Below are 20196 nucleotides of genomic sequence, written 5' to 3'. Positions count from 1 at the left end.
GGCTACATGTAATTCAGAGCATTCTGAAAGACTGCTTATGTGTGTTTTATCAACATGTCAATTTATTATAATCAACACAAGACTTAAACAGCCAATAACATTTACAGCTGAAGAGACTGGACTGATTTTCTACTATTTAGTGTCAATCACCATCTAACTCAGCCACTTAAGATAGCCTGAGATGTTATATGAATATGGTCCCTGGAGCACAGGTTTTATCAGCTGGCAATTTTCAATGCACATAGAGTGCAAGTTGCAACTATTATTAACAATGGAAAGATGAGGCTTGTGAATTTAAATGCTTAACTATGATTGGCAGGAAATGGTGCAAAACAGAGTCCAAACAGGCTGATATTGTGACACAATATCAGCCTGTTTGGACTCTGTGACACAATATCAGCCTGTTTGGACTCTGTTTTGCACCATTTCCTGCCAGTCTGTCATAGTTATGCATTTAAATTCACAAGCTAGCAATCTGAGTCAATCAGTTATTTTGGATAAACTGTATATCAGGTAGGCTACAGTACATGGCAAATTTTCTCAAGAAAAAAAATCTCTCAACTAATGCTGTATAATGGGAATCAGTTGGTACTACATTAATATTGAAGGTTAAAGGAACACTCCACTTTTTTTGAAAATAGGCTAATTTTCCAACTCCCCTAGAGTTAATCAGTTGAGTTTTACCGTTTTCGAATCCATTCAGCCGATCTCCGGGTCTGGTGGTACCACTTTTAGCATAGCTTAGCATAGTTCATTGAATCTGATTAGACCGTTAGCATCAAAAACGACCGTAATATCATTGCGCCTGCTTCAGCCATGGTACGGCAGCAAAGTTCCTTGATTATTACGCCAGAATGAGAGTATCGTTCCTAGCCATATCGGCCTAGAAAATTGCAACTTTTCATTTTCCGTCGGTCTTAGTACACGATGTAACTACAGAAGAGTCAAGTTTTAAATAGGAAAAATATTGAAACTCTTTGGTCATTTTTGAGCGAGATGCTTCTCATTTACTTTGAATGGGTGACGCGGGTGACGTCATGCGTTGCCGAACTAAACTGTGGGTCGCTTCACTCGTGTTGCTCGTGGCAGAAGTTAAAAATTTCTCAAATTTTCAAGCACCAATGCAAACATTAGCCAATCAGATCGCCTTATGCAAATACCCTATAGCAGACGCTAGCCAATTGGATTCATGCAACACCGGAAAGTAATGTGATTGGCTGTTGTCACTATGACAGTCGCGTCAGCACCAAGCCCTCCAAACGTATTGTATGATAGAGAAAATTCTGTATTACTGTTAATAAAAATAAAGCTGCGTCTGATTATGCTATGTTAGCTACTTCACAAAATAGTGTTTTTCTCTGAGGCACGGTAAAGCATGGTAAATCAAAAAAAAGACTAGTGTTAAGCTATATAACAATTCGTTTTCTGTCTATAAATATATCAAAACAGTTGTTCCCTTGTCTTTTAAAACATGTAATATATTAAAGCGTCTTTGGTGTTTCCATGGTTTCTACAAAATAAAACCGGAAACCGAGGGTAACGCGGGTATGACGCAATTGACAGGCGACTCCTCACACGTCCCGGAGCCTTGGTTAAAATTGCAATTTTATCACGATTTACAAATAATTGGAAACATTTGGGATATTGTAAGTACTCAAGTGAACAAAATATATAACAGTGGCCTAGTGGTTTTTGGATATTTTACTGCAAAAATATTACATATTGCACCTTTAAAAGGAGAGAGAAAACTGGTGCATAACGTGCTTTTCAAGTGTCTGATTCTTTACATAATTACTGATATGCTGATTTACTTTAGCCTTGTTAAACTATTTGTCTGTTTCAGAGAAACAATCCGAACTGAGAGTTTGACCTGATTGACTAGAAAGACTAGAAAAATATATATTGTGAAAATATTGGTTGAAAGATAAGTAGCTTATGGTGGACGGTCCAGAACAGCCATTTAGATGTTTAAATAAATAGATATAGAGGGTGTATACAGGTATATAAAGACACTCAAAATAAATCATATATAATTTTGCATATTCTAATATTAAAAATCAGCATTTAGTTCTAAATGCAATAATGACAACCAAGCTGTTAGAAATTAAATTTAAACCAGAATGGAAATTACAGAAATTTCTTTACAGTCACTCATTTGTGCCATACATGCTTATTCTATGCAATTTAACAATAATAATAACAAACAGACATTATACAGGAAAGAGAAAACAGTTTGACTGAAGAACAACAAAGAAAACAGAACATTCGTTGAGTGTGTGCATGTTTTGTTATTTGACTGTAAAAGGTAAATGTATGAGGATGTTTTGTGTTTGACCAAACAATGCTAGTGTAGCTCAGTAATATTGTTTTTTTTTTTTTTTTTGGTTGTTGTTGTTTTGTTGTTGTTGTTTTTTTTCCTTAAGAAGTCATTGGAATCTCCTTTGCACTGACTGAGAATTTACATGTTTATCAAATGACTGAATAAAGCTTTTATTTCAGCCAATCCCTCCATAATAAAGTAACACTGATATAACTTTTTGGGAAAATTAGGCACAGCAAAAAGAATCAGTTGTTAAAAAGAAAAAGTAAAATGTAACATTAAAAAAAAGATTTAAAATGTCACAAAAATATGATTGTACATAAAACAGTTCATATAAACATCAACAGCATCAACATGTCAGTAAAACAACATAAGAAAGATGTTCTGGAATAACATTTATATTGTGATAATTGTGACTAACTGGAGGGTCTAAATAAGACATTTAGATATAAACACAAACAGATTTTTAGGATAAATACAGGTAAATTAGGAATTGTGTGTACATTCTTTGACTAAATTTGTATTCAAATCATCATAAATAGGATGACACCACTGAAAGTATTTGATATCATGGATTCAGTAACAAATGATCAGAAAGTGATTAAGACGTAACAATAATGTGTAATAGCAGATTGAAGATTGAAGAAAGTTCCTCAGGACGATGACTGAACCCCCATCAGAGACTGGAGTTTAAGGCTCTGTTGTTTCTAAAATAGCATGAATATTCAATCATAAATATTAGCTATCACTTAAAAAGCATTAGTATCAGGATCAGTCTGTTTATTTCTGTAATGTTTGAGATCGAAACGACAGGATGGTAGATCCAAGTGCAAGCTTTATTAAAAGAGCGTAGTCACACAAGCAGGAGGTCAAACACCAGCAAACAGGTTCAAGAGAGAAAAGGCAAAGAGTAGTCCAAAAAACAGGCAACTATCAGGGCAGGCAGCAAACGATCATAATCCAGGAAACAGTCCAAAGTCAAAAATACAGGCAGGGCAAGAAACACAGAGACAAGGTAGAAAACAAAGCGCAACGCAGGGCTAAACAATACTCAGCAGTGTGTGTGTTTGAGTGCAGCTTATAAAGTGTCACTAATGGGAAACAGGTGTGATTGTGTGATTGGTTTCTAGATGGGGAATTGTGGGAAATGTAGCCCAGAGTGATGTGTGACTGTGAGTGCCATGAAAACGTGACAAAGGTGAACCGTTGACCTCTGATGGGGAGTAGCAGGAAACAGCAGGCGCAGGATACGTGACAATTTCATTGTTCCAGTCAGTAATGTCAACTCACCTCATTCTGGACCTTCTCTGGTTCATCAGATTGATACTCTACAGCGCTATCAAGAGAGACTGCAGATAAAGAAATAGGTTGTTCACAACAGGTTAACATCAACTTTATTGAAGATGATGATTATGAAAATGAAAAATAACAGTATTTATTAAGGCAGTTTGAGTTAACATTGTTCAATACTTACAGTTTGGATTCAGATGCTCCTTGCTCTTGCATCTAACAAGATTCACTTGTTTGGATTTTGGTCCTTTCTGTTTGTTCTTCATCCGTTTCATTTCCTTGTTCTTGTTTTTCTTATGGTCTGTGGTTTTTGTTGGGCATAATTATTTCTTCCCACCTCGTCTCACAATTCCCACTTCCCACTTTTCTGTTAAACACAAATTGCATCAAATTTAACATCTAAGCCATTGTGAATGTTTGTTGTATACAATCCTTTGGAATATTTCCAAATCTTGTGTGTGTCAAAACAACAATTATTTCTAAGGAGATAAAATTGAGGTGACCTGAGGTCTGCACCATGAAGCATATTTTCAGTACCATGAAGGTTGATTGCTTTTTAATAGTCACATACTTATAAAATTTTAAATGTCTATAAAAAATATAAATATAATATAGATAATTAAAATAGCTAATAGCTAGTTGTTTTAGTAGTAGGCTGCTTATCAATGAATCAATGCTAGATTTATAGCTATTATTAATAAATCTATACACCAATGAGCCAAAACATTATGACCATCTGCCTAATATACTTTTGGTCCTCCACGTGCTGCCAAAACAGCTCTGACCTGCTGAGGCATGAACTCTACAAGAGCCCTGAAGGTGTGCTGTGGTTTCTGACACCAAGACTTTAGCAGCTGATCCTTCAAGTCCTGTAGATTACGAGGTAAAGCCGCCAATTGGATTGAGATCTGGGGAATTTGGAGGCCAGAGCAACACTTTTAACTTTTCATCATGTTCCTCAAACCGTTCCTGAACAATGTGTGCAGTGTGTATTATCCTGCTGAAAGAGGTCACTTCCACCATGGGAACACCATTGTCATGAAGGGGTGTACCTGGTTTGCATGTTTAGGTGGTGGCATGTGTCAAATCCATAATCTCATTCCACACAAATTCTTGTCCAAGCTCTTGTTCTATCCAGACTGGACTATTGTAATGCTCTCTTGGCAGGTCTTCCAGCATGCACTGTCAAGCCTCTACAACTGATCCAGAATGCTGCAGCAAGACTGGTCTTTAACGAACTGAAGAGAGCGCATGTCACACCTCTCTTCATCAGTTTGCATTGGCTGCCAGTAGCTGCTCGCATTCAATTCAAGGCTCTAATGTTTGCCTACAGATCATCCACTGGCTCTGCACCACTATACCTAAACCCACTACTTCAGACTTATGCGCCCTCCAGAAGCTTGCGTTCTGCAAGTGAACGGCGCCTTGTGGTGCCATCCCAAAGGGGCACAAAATCACTCTCACGGACCTTCTCCTGGTCTGTTCCTGGTTGGTGGAATGACCTACCACGCTCTATCCGAGCAGCCGAGTCTTTAGCCATTTTCAAAAAACTGCTAAAAACATATCTTTTTCGTCAACACCTGACCCAGCAATATTAGCACTTTTTATTTTACTTTTCTTTTTTCGATTTTGTATTCTCTTTCTCTCTCTATTTGCATATGTGTGTGTGTGTATATATATAAAAATTAAAAAAAAACCTTGCTACGAGCATTTTACTGATGAAACTGTGACTTGACACGGCACTTACATACTGTTGTACTGATGTTTATTTGATTGCTTCTATTCTCATTTGTAAGTTGCTTTGGAGAAAAGCGTCTGCTAAATGACTAAATGTAAATGTAAATGTACTAGACCTGTGGCCTTGTTAGGGGATGATTAGTGATATTTGCTTCAACTGTGACTGGTCATAATGTTTTGGCTCATCGGTGTATATGCCACTTCCGCCAAAAGAACTCTTACATAAAATCCACATGAACCTTACAGATTAAATACATTTGAAGGCTGGGGCACACACCAAAACGACTTAAATAACTTTTATGACAATGACTTAATATCTCTTTAAAATACAGATCAAGACATCAAATCTTCATGAAGAATCTGGTGCAGAAGCAGCCAGATGCAGTTGATGTGCATTTTTAATGTAAAACATATGTTCACACACTCTGTATATTTATATACACACTCTCATCAATTTAAGATTTTGTAGAGAGTTCCTGTGCATATGCACTGTTCCCAAAGCGGCTTCGCTTCACGCACAGTGCCCGTGAACCCGTTATCAGAGCCCTTGGCCGAGATAATCGACCCCCGTCGCGCGCGGTGTGAACTCACCCATAGCTCGGTTCCCCAGCTCATGGTGTCCGCGCGTTCTTCGCGTAATAATCCACGATTCGTGCGTTCGGGTGCGTGTTTGTACTCCAAACCACAGCAGCAGCAGCAGCACAGAGTCCGTGTCTGTCGCTCCTAGGTTTCTGCGCGAATGAACGTGCGCGTGTGTTTGCGTGGGGGGTGGGTGTGTGTCTCCTGAGGCTTCTGGTACTGCCCCTCTCTCTCTTTCTCTCTCTCTCTCTCTCCTTCCTGATATGAGAAGGGCGCCTAAAAAGCGGCGATTTTGCACACGTGAATACTGACAGCTGCAGTTGGTTCAGAATAAAAACACGCTTCTAGCGCCATCTAGTGGACAGTCTTCAATGTTTCGCAAGATTCTACAGAGAACAAGGAATACTGTCAAAGATCAATTAATGATTTAAGCACATATTCAAGTAAGTGAGATAGAACTATTCATCCACAACCTTTGTAAACACCTTACTAAACCCTAAATTACTGAACTGTACCTTAAAGGGATAGTTCACCCAAAAATGAAAATTCTGTCATCATTTACTCACCCTCAGGTTGTTCCAAACTTGTGTACATTTCTTTGTTCTGTTGCACACAAAGGAAGACATTTTGAAGAATGTGGGAAACTGAACAGTTCTGGGGCACCACTGACTTCTATAGTATGTATTTGATTTCCTACTATGGAAGTCAATGGTGGCCCAAAGCGGCCTGGTTACAAACATTCTTCAAAGTATCTTCTTTTGTGCTCAGCAGAAGAAAGAAATTCATACAGGTTTGGTACAACTTGAGGGTGAGTAAATGATGACTGAATTCTCATTTTTGGGTGGACTATCCCTTTCATTTTTATCCTTTGTAACATTTTTAGTTCATTTCCCTGAGATTAAAGTCCTGAAGGCTCAAGTTACAGGGCTCCAGTGTAAAATCAGCTTCTGAATTCAGGGCTTAAAGCCAAACAAATAAATTACAAATAAAATAACATTAACATTGCATTGTTTTTCATGTTTTATATTACAGTTTTGGATTGTATAATATAGCCTAGGCCTACACAATGACTTTTCCTGTGTAATTGTTTGGCAGTGTCTTATTTTGAACTCTAGACGGAGGCATTTAGTTGATTAGACCTTAGAACTTTCTTTTTTCACTTTAGCTGTTATTTTCAGAAGACCTTGTTTTTGTATTGTACGCCTCAGACACAAACAGACTTGGTTTTGCTATGGCAGCTGCTGAAGGCTTGAGCAGATACATGATCTGAAACTAATAAATCTGATGGATTTTTCCTCAGAGAAAGTGCGTGATTGCCCCTAGAAATGACTAAACTTATGACTTAACTCAATTTAAACTTATTTACCCACAATAACAATTGTTTTTTGTCTAAAAGTAAATCATTGCAATAATAATACTATTAGTAATGCTACACTCTTAGAAAGGATGTGTTAAAACTGACTCAAAATGTGTTAAATTCTTACACATCAATGGGTGAGTTTAGGGACAACACTTGTTGTGTTAATTCTGACACATTCATTGAGTCAGTGATTTTAACACAGTGAATGTGTCAGGAAGGTTAACCAGAGGAGACCAGACCCTCCAAGACCGAGACCAAGAGCATTCAAGAGGGAAGTTAATGAGATAATTAAGTCATTAATCAAGCACTAGTGATGAACACCTGCTGTTAACAGGCAGAATCATTGAAGGAAAGAGGAAAACAACAACAAATAAAACGCCTGCGTTACTTCTGAACATGAAGATCTAATTTGCAATGATCTCTTTGTCCAGTCAAAAAAAAAAAAGTCTTACACATCAGTGCTTGTGTTTTCAGATAACACTTGTGTTAATTTTGACATATTCACTGTGTCAAACACAGACATTCAGAATGTGTCAAAAAGCATTTGTTAAAAAACGACTCAAATTGGCTAAATTCTTACACATCAGTGTGTGAGTTTAGGGACAACACGTGTTGTGTTAATTTTGACATTCATTGTGTAATGATTTTAACACAGTAAATGTGTCAGGAAGGTGATCTGATGTTAAGCAGAATCACCAAAGAAAATCACAAATTTGAAGTCACCATCATGGAGATCAGGGTTTGCTTTAGTTGGGCTCTTGACCCTTGACTTTTTAATATTAGATTTTGTTTGGGCTGTTGTAATTTTAATTATAACAGCCAGACAAACAAACAGAAAAGATGATCAGGTGGTGTTGGTTATGTTTTCACATGATCATTATTTGATCTGAATCACTGAACTCATTTAGAGCCCAATCTCTGAGTCAGATTTACATTATTGATTACAACAGCTCTGTGATTCTACAGCAGAAGATCAGCTTCTTCAGTACAATCCAAAGGATTTCTTAAAAGGTGTTCTGATTTATTTATTTAATTAATTAATTAAAAAAAAAACCTTTTTTTTAGGCACACACAGACATCAAGAATCAGCGTATGAATCTCAACAGTGGTGAGAATAATAAAGCATGTTGCAGTGCATTCTGGGTGCCACCAATCAAAATTCATCCATGGCTCCCATCATGCATTGCTGCATGAATAAATTATGATCTGAATTGTCTTAGTATTTTCCTTTATTCTCACTATTTTATTTTGTTCTGTTTATGTGACTTTTTAGTAGCTTGTTTTCTAATGTTCAGAGTTGATCTGTTTATCAGAATATGTTGCTTTGTCACCGTTGTTGAGACTCACAGTCTGATTCTTGATGTCTGTGTGTGCCTAAAAGAAAGCTGTTGTTTTTTTTTTTAAAATCAGAACCACTTTGAAGAAATCCTTTGGATTATATTGAAGAAGCTGGTCTTCTGCTGTAGAATCACAGAGCTGTTGTAATCAATAATGTAAGTCTGACTGAGAGATTGGGCTCTAAATGAGTTCAGTGATTCAGGTCAAATAATGATTACGTAAAAACATAACCAACACCACCTGATCGTCTTTTCTCTTTGCTTGTCTGGCTGTTGTAATTCAGTTACAGCAGCCAAACAAAATCTAACAGCAAAAAGTCAAGGGTCAAGAGCCCAACTAAAGCAAACCCTGATCTCCATGATGGTGACTTAAAAAGTGTGATTTTAACAGCAGGTGTTCATCATTAATGTTCAATAGTCACACGATTAATGAATTATCTTGATTGAATGGTCTGGTTTTGGTCTTGGAAGGTCTGGTCTCGACCACACCTCTGGTCTTGAATGGTCTTGATTTTGGAGGTCTGGTCTTCACCTCTGAAATGAACACAAAGATGTGTAAATGTGTAATATTAACACATTACAGGTGCTCTTGGCTGCACAGATTGTATTGATGCTGTGAACAAATACACAGGTTGTGTTCATTTTAAAACTACACATAATATGTGTAAAACAATTGAATTCTTCCAACACATTTTTATGCAATATTGACACAAAATGTGTAAACTAGAGTGTTACACATATGTGTCATTTTTCTACACATTTTTTCTTAGAGTGTATGTTAATTTATTTTCAAGTTTTGGACAAATGCTTGAGAATCTCAGGAAGTTCAACAAAAAAACATTTTGGGATGAGTCGGTTTATTATCTTGAGTGAACTAAACAAGAATGCTCTAAACATGTTGCTAACAAAAGTTGCTATGTATCAAATGTATAATTACACTGTAACAAGGACACCTTAAAATAAAGAGTAACCAAACCTGACATCATTACAAAGTTCACTTTTTTTAATTGTGAGGACATGCGCCAGAAAACCAGATGCTGTTTGAAAACTACTGAAATAATGTGTGGTTTCAGCCCTAAGAACTCTCAAAGCTATACATGCAACAAAATGTTTTATGCAAACAAAGGAACCAACTCTGTCCTGTCTGTCTTTTAGATCCACCTTGAATAGGCATATATGTTTTAAACAATGTAACGTTCTTTATAGATAAGATTATTAAATAGGATGTTAAAGAAATTAACTAATGTACGAAGGGGTTTCCTGATGAGAGAGCACATGGGAGTACACTGTTTTAAATCACCATATCTTTGACCACATCCTCCTTAATCCTAAACAAAGTCACGAATGCAAATGTTACCTCCTCAAGTAAAATGAGAGAAAACAGAAGCGGCAATGCATAGCTAATGTTCTCTCTAGTTCTTGACTTTTTTCTAAAATGAGGGTAAATTACAAACCTGGACCCTCGGATTGCTCGCTGGTTACCAAAATACACATAAAAGACCTTATCTGAGCAACGAATCTCCAACTCCAGAACTCTGACATACACACTTACTGGTTACTGTATCTTTAAACAAGGGCCTGTGTAAATAAGTGGACATGTAATACACGCAAATGTATTAGTAAATGGCTGTGTGTAGTTATGAGCTCACTTAAACTCTGCCTCACTTCCTCTTGACATGCGGTCTAAGGTGTGTAGGACTCATAAGACACAAGGTCAAACACCCTGCAATAAAACAATAAAACTTCTCTCCTTGCTTTTCTGTGCATCCCCCTCTTCCTGCTCCCTCTTCTTTCCACCTGACTGAAGTTCTCTAAGAATGTCGATAACACATGATGTATCTTGTGAATCTTTGTTTTTTTTCCCTTTCATGTTTGGTATTCTAAACGTCTCAGTGCGACTGGTAAAATGGTCTCAATTTCACAGCATTCCTTCATTGGTCCTTGCAACTGAAACAAGATGATTAAAAAAAAGATTTGGTGTTTAAGCATGACAGTGAAGAGGCATTTCTGAAAATCTAAAAATGTATTATAAATCAATCATTCAAATAAGAAATATTTAGCATTATAAAATCTAAAACTGTGTAACACTACAAATATAGCAAAATACAAAGACACTGAAAGAACATTTTAAGAGTTGGGACAGGCATGATCATGATACCAGACAAGCTCTAGCTGAACAAAACTGATCCACATCTGAACTGAGTTTAATGTAACATTTAAGCTTAATATAAAAAAACATCTAGCTCAGGGCAAAATGAATGAATGGATGTTTATGCAGTTATTCTGTAAACATTTTAGGGCAATGAATTACTGGTATGATCTCCTGTAATGACAGATGCAGTATATGCCACCTCATTATGTTTCTGTAGGAAAAGTAAAAGATTTTTGTGAAAAAATGTGAAATAAATATCTAAATGGTGCTTGCTCATGCAAAATATGCCACAACGATGATAGGGTGTTGTGCATGGCCAGTTGCACCAGCTGGACGTAGGCCTACACCCAGTTGTAAGACTGGGCTGGACGTAAAATGTAGAATTAGCAACCCCGATTCTGATCCTGAAGATCTTGATAGCTTGCTCGGGTTTGTTTTATTAGGGTTGGAGAGGCTAAACTCTGCAGGAAAGTGGATCTCAAGGGCCAGGGTTGCCCACCCCGTTGTATGCCATACTAGATCTAAAACGACTTTTAAATTTTTATTTTTTTTTTTGTATATTGTACATGCAATTTTCATGAGGTTGTATAAAGACGGACTGATTGAGACTACATGTACTATTTGTACTTCTAATAAGTCATTAAAACATGGTGGGCCTATTACCACAGGATGTACAGGGGTACATAGGCTACAATAACACTTCTATTGTGACACAAAAGGAGTACTCAAATAATCCGAAATGAATGTTATTAAAGTCTCATGCATGTTAAAGCCCAATATTGTTTATACTTCTAGGATTAGCATCTACATTAAGAGAAATGAATGTGGGAAATGTAAAGGTTTTATTAGTGTATTATACTTAGGACATAAACACCAAAAAAAAAAAAAAAAACATGATCTTACAAATAAAAAACATCTTTAAAAATAACAAGAACATAAATTAACAATAAAATCTGAAAAGAGAAGTTAACCAGGGGTTTAAATAAATGTCAGACAGTCTCCTACACAAAAAGCAGTAGCCTATATAATTTTTAATACAAAATCATCTTACCAGGAGACTTACATCCATTAGGCTAGACTGAATCTGTGTTAAAACAGAATCCTAAAGATAAAAACTTTAATTAATATATATGTGTTAATATATACATATAAAATATTACCATGAACTGAACTGAAAGGAATTTGACTTCATATCTTTAATTCACCATCATTATGATGAAGAGTAATTTTGGCAGAAACACATGAACAATTCAGGCTGCAATTTTCAAGAAAAAAAAAAATAAAAATCTTTCAGCGCCATCTAGTGGACAAACTTCATAAAATATTTGAGCCCTTATTTAACATACAGAATAGACAACAGAGATATTTAAAAACATTTTAAGTTTTAAGTACTTGTACCCTTTTTGTAACTAAATTGCATAGGTTGTAGTATGTATAATGTTTATAAATATTTATTGTATAAATCAGCTCAGCTTTTCTACACTGAGATTTAGTTCATAGTTTCACAAAACATCATTATTGAACAGAGAATAGTTAATACTTTAGGTGGATTCTTGTATGTTTTCTTCAAATCACCATGTCAAGTTTCAAGTTACAGGATTTTAGTCAAGTTCAGTCAAGTCAAGGTCTGAATTCAGGTTTCCAAAGGTAATAACTAAACAGTTCACAGCAACAGTGAGATTCACACCAATCTTATCAGTTGTAATTGCTATTAAATTAGGCTTCTATGTGATAAGCAATTAAATGGAAAGATTTAAGACTTTTTTATTATGTCACATTTACTCACCCTCATGTCATCCCAAACCCGTAAGACCTTTGTTCATCTTCAGAACAAAAATTAAGATATTTTTTATGAAATCCGAGAGGTATCTGACTCCTATAGACAAAACAAAAATAATGACTTTATTCAACAATATCTTCTCTTCTATGTCATTCTCATACGTTGTTTACGTTTAGCGCTTCCAGGTTCTACATCAGAACACTGACTCATTATTGGTCGACGCTGATCACGTGAGCAGCACGACACATGCGTGTGATGCAGACTCAGGAGCTGGCCAATAATGAGTCGAATAATGAGTCTGACAGGGAATTAAAGAAAAGCAAATAAAAAGTCAATTACAATTACAAAAAAATATGGAGAATCAAGTGATATAAAATGTTACCAAAATATGATTGTATAAAACCTCAGTGCAGTAAACAACAATCAAAAGGATAGAAATCCTTATGACAGAAAACTGGTGCATAACGTCCTTCTCAAGTGTCTGATTCTTTACATAATTATGGATATGCTGATTTACTTTAGTCTTGTTAAACTATTTGTCTGTTAAGAGAATAATCTGACCTGAGAGCTTGACCTGAATAACTCTTCACAATATTTTTTTCTAAAATAGTGAACAAAACTCAAAAGATAGTAGCTTGAATAAAAATGAATAATTAAATAAATAGATATAGAGGGTGAATAAGGACACTTAAATCATATATCATGTTGTATATAATTTTACTACTAAAAATAAGCATTAAATTCCTAAACAGGATGATACTGATGTAATAATAATAACATGTTTAAAAATGCAAATAACAAATGATCAGAAAGTGTTACCTCTGATCAACCCCAACAACTGAGACGAACAAAGACAAATGACAGGAAAACTGCTTCAGTTTCATATGATGTAAGGTTTTACAGCAGACAATTTTTTGGTTCTCAGACAAAAACGAAAATGTTTGACATTGTTTTGAAAAATAAAGTGCCATAAATGCAGAAAAGGGTCAGTTATAATTGGTTCTCAGAAAATGAAAACAGTTTAACAAGCAATAAAGTATAATAAATACTTTAAGAAGGAAGGAAAAGAGTAATGCTCCTTTTTTTGATAATTAAACATTCATCAACTTCTCCAACACACTTAAAGGGGACCTATTATGACCCTTTTTACAAGATGTAAAATAAGTCTCTGATGTCCCCAGAGTGTGTATGTGAAGTTTTAGCTCAAAATACCCCACAGATAATTTTTTATAGCATGTTAAAATTGTCACTTTTTTTTTTTTTTTTTCCAGAAACTGCGAATATATACTGCATGGAGATAGAAAACGGGTATAGTTTACTTTAATTACGGTTATAACTTATATTGTCTTCTTGTTTGCCAGGAATCTGCAAACGGCAGACAACATATCGCTGTATGCAAGTGCAGATCCAAATGTGCAGCCATGGAAGACTCTAACTGTTAAATATCCAACAGATGGAAGTTCACATGATGTTCATGGTCCTGTTGTTTTCTAAAACAGCAGAACAGAAATATTAATTCAGTAATATTAGTCCGCACTAAAATACATTCTTGAGTATCATGATCAGTTTATATCATAACTGTCAGTAATATATACTCACCTCATCCTGGATCTTCTCTGCTTCACCAGAATGAGACTCAACAGCTTCATCACAAGAAACTGGAGATATAAAAAAGGGTTATCACCACATACAGTTCATAGTCAATAGTGATTATGATAAAAGGGTTTGTCATTTGCTCATCAGGACAGTGAAAGTTCATGTAATACAATACTTACAATCTATAATCAGAGGGTCCATGCTCTTGCATCTAACAGGTTTCACTGTGTTTGTTTCTCTCAGCTTTTCTTCTTCTTTGCTCTTCATCTTCTTGTTCTTGCTTTTCTGGTGATCCAACTGTGGTTTGCTAGGCATTTTTTTCTTCCCACCAAGTATTAATAGTAATAGATTATATCTAAAAGATAATATATAACAGATAAAATCATATGTCATTATCAGAAATTAATGAGTGCCACCAGAATATTATAATTCATAAATAAAAGCCACATGAACCTCACAATTTAAAAGACTGTGGTATAATGCACAGTTTACAGATTTTTTTTTTTAATTTATGTTTCATTTATTTTACTTATTATTGTGCCAATACATCAATTTGATTTAATAAATGTAACACATTTAATGACTTTTTTGTTAAAATAACATTTTAAATAAATACATTTTAAAAACATTTAAAATAAAAAGAAAATAAAAAAGCAAAAATAAATAAATAAAACAAAGAAAAGAAAAAAAAAAAAAAAAATACACATTTCCTTATTTATATATTTTTTTTTTTTCCACATTTATTTTTTCTTCTTTTGTTTATACATTTATTCATTTCGACTTTTATTTATTTCCACATTTATTTATTTATTTATGTATTTTTCATATTTGTTCATTTCTACATTTATTTATTTTCACATTTATGTATTTCTACATTTCTTTGTCCGTAGGTAATGAGGAGGGCGTGGTTTACCTCAGACATAGCAATCGAGCTCAGAGTAGGCGAGGGCGAAGCGTTAAGGCCACAGTGACACCTTGTGGTGTGCCCGAAATACAAGAAGTGTAGCCTTCTGACGAGCATGTTGATAGTGGGAGGGGTGAAATCTTATATCACAGGTTAAGTCATAATATCACCCTTAAGGTTGAACCACTGTAGTCACGTCGACTGTTTTAACAATATCTTTAGTACCTTTCTGGACCTCGAAAGTGGTGGTTAAATTGCTGTTTATGGACGAGTAATATAGGTGCTGGTCATATAATTAGAATATTATCAAAAAGTTGATTTATTTCACTAATTCCATTCAAAAAGTGAAACTTGTATATTATATTCATTCATTACACACAGACGGATATATTTCAAATGTTTATTTCTTTTAATTTTGATGATTATAACTGACAACTAAGGAAAATCCCAAATTCAGTATCTCAGAAAATTAGAATATTACTTAAGACCAATACAAAGAAAGGATTTTTAGAAATCTTGGCCAACTGAAAAGTATGAACATGAAAAGTATGAGCATGTACCGCACTCAATACTTAGTTGGTGCTCCTTTTGCCTGAATTACTGCAGCAATGCGGCGTGGCATGGAGTTGATCAGTCTGTGGCACTGCTCAGGTGTTATAAGAGCCCAGGTTGCTCTGATAGTGGCCTTCAGCTCTTCTGCATTGTTGGGTCTGGCATATCGCATCTTCCTCTTCACAATACCCCATAGATTTTCTATGGGGTTAAGGTCAGGCGAGTTTGCTGGCCAATTAAGAACAGGGATACCATGGTCCTTAAACCAGGTACTGGTAGCTTTGGCACTGTGTGCAGGTGCAAGTCCTGTTGGAAAATGAAATCTGCATCTCCATAAAATTGGTCAGCAGCAGGAAGCATGAAGTGCTCTAAAAATTCCTGACACAAAGAATGCAACAGCTGAAAGCCATGTCTTGCATACGTCTGTGCGTAGTGGTTCTTGAAGCACTGACTCCAGCTGCAGTCCACTCTTTGTGAATCTCCCCCACATTTTTGAATGGGTTTTGTTTCACAATCCTCTCCAGGGTGCGGTTATCCCTATTGCTTGTACACTTTTTTCTACCACATCTTTTCCTTCCCTTCGCCTCTCTATTAATGTGCTTGGACACAGAGCTCTGTGAACAGCCAGCCTCTTTTGCAATGACCTTTTGTGTCTTGCCCTCCTTGTGCAAGGTGTCAATGGTCGTCTTTTGGACAACTGTCAAGTCAGCAGTCTTTCCCATGATTGTGTAGGCCTTTGCAGGTGTTTTGAGTTAATTAGCTGATTAGAGTGTGGCACCAGGTGTCTTCAATATTGAACCTTTTCACAATATTCTAATTTTCTGAGATACTGAATTTGGGATTTTCCTTAGTTGTCAGTTATAATCATCAAAATTAAAAGAAACAAACATTTGAAATATATCAGTCTGTGTGTAATGAATGAATATAATATACAAGTTTCACTTTTTGAATGGAATTAGTGAAATAAATCAACTTTTTGATGATATTCTAATTATATGACCAGCACCTATATACCTCTCTGATTTCATCAAAAATATCTTCATTTGTTTTCTGAAGATTAACAAAGGTCTTACGGGTGTGGACCGACCTGAGGGTGAGTAATAAATGACAGAATTTTCATGTTTGGGTGAACTAACCCTTTAAGATATTTTTTGATGAAATCCAAGAGCTCTCGTTCTCCTCAATTGACAGCAATTTAACCCCACTTTCAAGGTCCGGAAAGGTACTAAAGACATTGTTAAAACAGTCGACGTGACTACAGTGGTTCAACCTTAAATTTTATGAAGTGACGAGAATACTTTTTGTGCGCAAAAACAAAACAAAATTAATGACTTTATTCACAAATATCCTTTCTTCTGTGTCATTCTCCTACGCTGTTTACGTTCTGCGCTTCCAGGATCTATGGATATTTTTGAATAAAGACGTTATTTTTGTTTTGTTAATATACTCACTGTTTGTTGTGTTTGTTTTAATACAGAAATTGATTGATTCAAATGTATTTGATAGTTAAAATGACTACAAAATCAGGTTTTCGTCAACACCATCAGATGCGTCAACTCTGTCAGGTCTATGTCACCTCTGTCAGATGAATATTTTGATATTTCATTATGATTTTATATTTGTTGAGGAATTGTTGGCCATATGTGAAAATATAATCTGTCTGCTAACATGAGAATGTGTTTTGAAATGTTAAAAACATCTTGATTGCTGTTTAAAGATAAAGTTAAAGTTATATTACACAGTCCAATTTAAGAAACACAGACGGAAATCTTTATAAATATTATATATATGTGTGTGTGTTCATGATAGTTGGGAGGTTGTATCAAAGTATAGCTCAGTAGCTTAGTACATAAGATACATAAATGTAGTTTAATTTGTCTGAATATAAGGTTTTTTTTTTTTTTTTAATATTGCACCGTTTTGTCCCACTTCTCAGGAATCAGTTAGTTTACATTCACGTTTCCTAATTTTGCATGCATGTGACAATTCAAATGCTTAAAATATAACACACATTTTATAGATGCTGATCTTAGATAGCTTACTGATTAATCACAGGTCATAAATTGGAATTATTCGGGATTAAATCAAACAAAAGTTGCTCATGTAAAAGCAGCTAGTGAGACACACAAATAAAGTGTTTTAACTGAAACAAGTTTCCAAGTTCTATGTAGAAAAGTAAAAAAAAAAAAGCTTCCCTGCATATCTGGGGCTGTATTCACAAAACATCTTATGGCTAAAAGCGCGATAATACACAGCCGCGGAAAAGCGGAAAAACCCGGAAGTGTGAAATAGGCATATACAAAGTCAATGGTTGGATTGTTGTAACCCCCGGTGGGCGTGGTTTTCAGATTATACTGCGCTGTCTCAAGAACTCTACCGCTGTGTTAACATGTTATGTGAATGTATGTCGCTTTGTACTACAGTATGTTGAGACAGAGGCGCCAGGACTGCAACTGACAGAAAGCACTATAGCACGATACAACAATATTTCTTCAAAAGTAGATCGTGGAGACCTTTTAATCGTCCACGATCAAAATCGCACACACCTATAAGAGTGTTCAATTCGGACACTGCAAGTGTCACAGCTCAAATGTCTAAACTCCCTCCTATTCAAGCACTTTCAAGGACCAATATTTGTTTTAAGTAGGCTACTTTCCAGGCCTTGAATTCATGTGTCTGAAATCCAAGTACTTTCAAGGCGTGTGGGAACCCTGTATTAAACTCTTAACAGCATTATTTTTAAATAGAATGAGGCAGATACTTATGAATACTGTACAAAATGCAGGTAAACTGACGTGTGAATGAATGAATAGACATGCAATTATGCCATGTGTAATCGCGTATTAAAGAAAATCAGCGGATCAAAAGTCATATAAAGTTTCTGCGAAGCATAAAAAGCAGTATGTATGCAACACACGTTTACTGATTTCTTAACGCGTAATGCACTTTCTGAGAATATAAGAGAGTAACGGTAACATTAGACTGACATGCAGAAAAAGAACAAAAAAGTCACGTCTTACCTTTTTTCCAAACACTATGGCAAAAAAAGAAAACGGCGGTCAGTCTGACCCTCTTTGCAGCATGTCAGAGCCCACACAAACAGAGGCTGGCAATGCACGTGTTGGCAAAGAAGAGAGACTTTTTTATTTTTAAAGGGCGATGTACTCCCGTAATACTCCGCGCTAAAAAAAAAGACTCGCGCCAAAATTGGAATTCATTCAATGAAAACACTTATTGTGATTATGCCTAATTATAGTCTGTAGCTTGATATTTAATAAAGTCCTGCACGCAAAAGCGGTTGAATGGCCGTGGTGGAATAAGTGACATATAGATCCAACCTAGTGCTCTGGCGGAGTGCTCGTGTTTCACTCAAACAAGAAAAAGAAGGCGGGTTGTAACACGCGTTTCCATGTTGCTGTCTGTTCTTAAACAGACAGACACACACACACACACACACACACATACACACATATACAGGGGCGCCTGCATACATTTAAATTATTGTGACAGATGCGAAGGGGATGGAAATGTATACGTGCGTCAGGTTTCTAGACGAGAAAGGCTGAATCACAAATGGCACCCTAAACACTCGCGGTCTTCCTACAAATCAGCACTTTCATGACACACCACTTTGACTGTCGAGAAGAAGTCTGCTGCGGAGCTCGCACCTGTGCAGGATCAACAAAAGTGCGCATCGAGGGCGCATATCGGCCGCGAAGGGGGCGCTCATGAGCACCCTTCTGAAGCCTAAAATTGACCCAGCAATTTTACATCAGTGGGAGAGGCAGAATTGCTTTCTTTTCAATATAACTTAAGTTGCACATGATTTCCAATCGGTTTGGTTTGTTAAAAACATCTTACATTATGATACTGGAAATTGCTGGCTTTATAGGAGAAGATGCCAGACTTTTGTGCAGCCTATGTTCCAATCGCCGTAGTCTCAAAACGAGAGCCCGTGGGATCACCTTTCACCTGTAAGATATGACAATATTATGATTATATTTGGGATAATCGTTAGTTAGTGGATGCATGTACAATACAGGTCCTGTTAGCAGCGGTCATTATCGATTTGTCAATTTGCATTGCTATTATTTTAGATGTTTGTATTTTGCTGCCAATCTCTTCTTTTTAAAGTCTTTTTAAGTGACTTTTAGCGGTAGAGGGAAATGGTGATCCGTAACATCTTTAGTCTTTTATCAGCTCGATGAGATCTGTGCTGCTGCGTCCCGAACAGCTTTGAGAAATTCCATTCTTCGAACATTCCAAACAGAACTGGATCAAAAAGCGATTCAGTTATTCATTACGTCACTACATCACCTGACATATTTGTCTGTCACGTGTGTATACTTGGAAAAAGTGTTAAAAAGGTTTTTTTTTTTTTGCATTATTGTACTTGCAACTTTTATGAGTTCAGATTAATTAAAACTATGTAAAGTATCTTTTTGTTTATGGTCATTTTTTTTAACCAGTGGGGCACACTTTCAGAAATTTACTCCACAAACTGGCCCTGATTGAGTTTCTTTATAACCATCTTTCTTTCAAGGACAGTTATCAGCTCAGTTATGATAACAAGAAATACCAAAAAGAAC

General features: G+C 35.9%; 1 protein-coding gene and 1 long non-coding RNA gene across 2 annotated transcripts in view; one reads left to right on the top strand and one right to left on the bottom strand.

Moving 5' to 3' along the window:
• rpl35 (ribosomal protein L35) overlaps window positions 1-20196 on the top strand; it is a 518047-nt gene that overhangs the window by 339803 nt on the left and 158048 nt on the right. The window lies entirely within an intron of this gene.
• Window positions 13242-18972, bottom strand: LOC127503786 (uncharacterized). Its single transcript, XR_007927205.1, has 4 exons — window positions 18628-18972; window positions 14331-14506; window positions 14155-14213; window positions 13242-14045 (listed from the first exon to the last, which is right to left on the bottom strand). It is a non-coding gene; the product is annotated as an uncharacterized LOC127503786 (long non-coding RNA).

Source organism: Ctenopharyngodon idella, chromosome 21 (assembly GCF_019924925.1).
Source record: "Ctenopharyngodon idella isolate HZGC_01 chromosome 21, HZGC01, whole genome shotgun sequence".
Classification (NCBI taxonomy): domain Eukaryota; kingdom Metazoa; phylum Chordata; class Actinopteri; order Cypriniformes; family Xenocyprididae; genus Ctenopharyngodon; species Ctenopharyngodon idella.
This window is presented reverse-complemented; position numbering and strand designations above follow the sequence as displayed.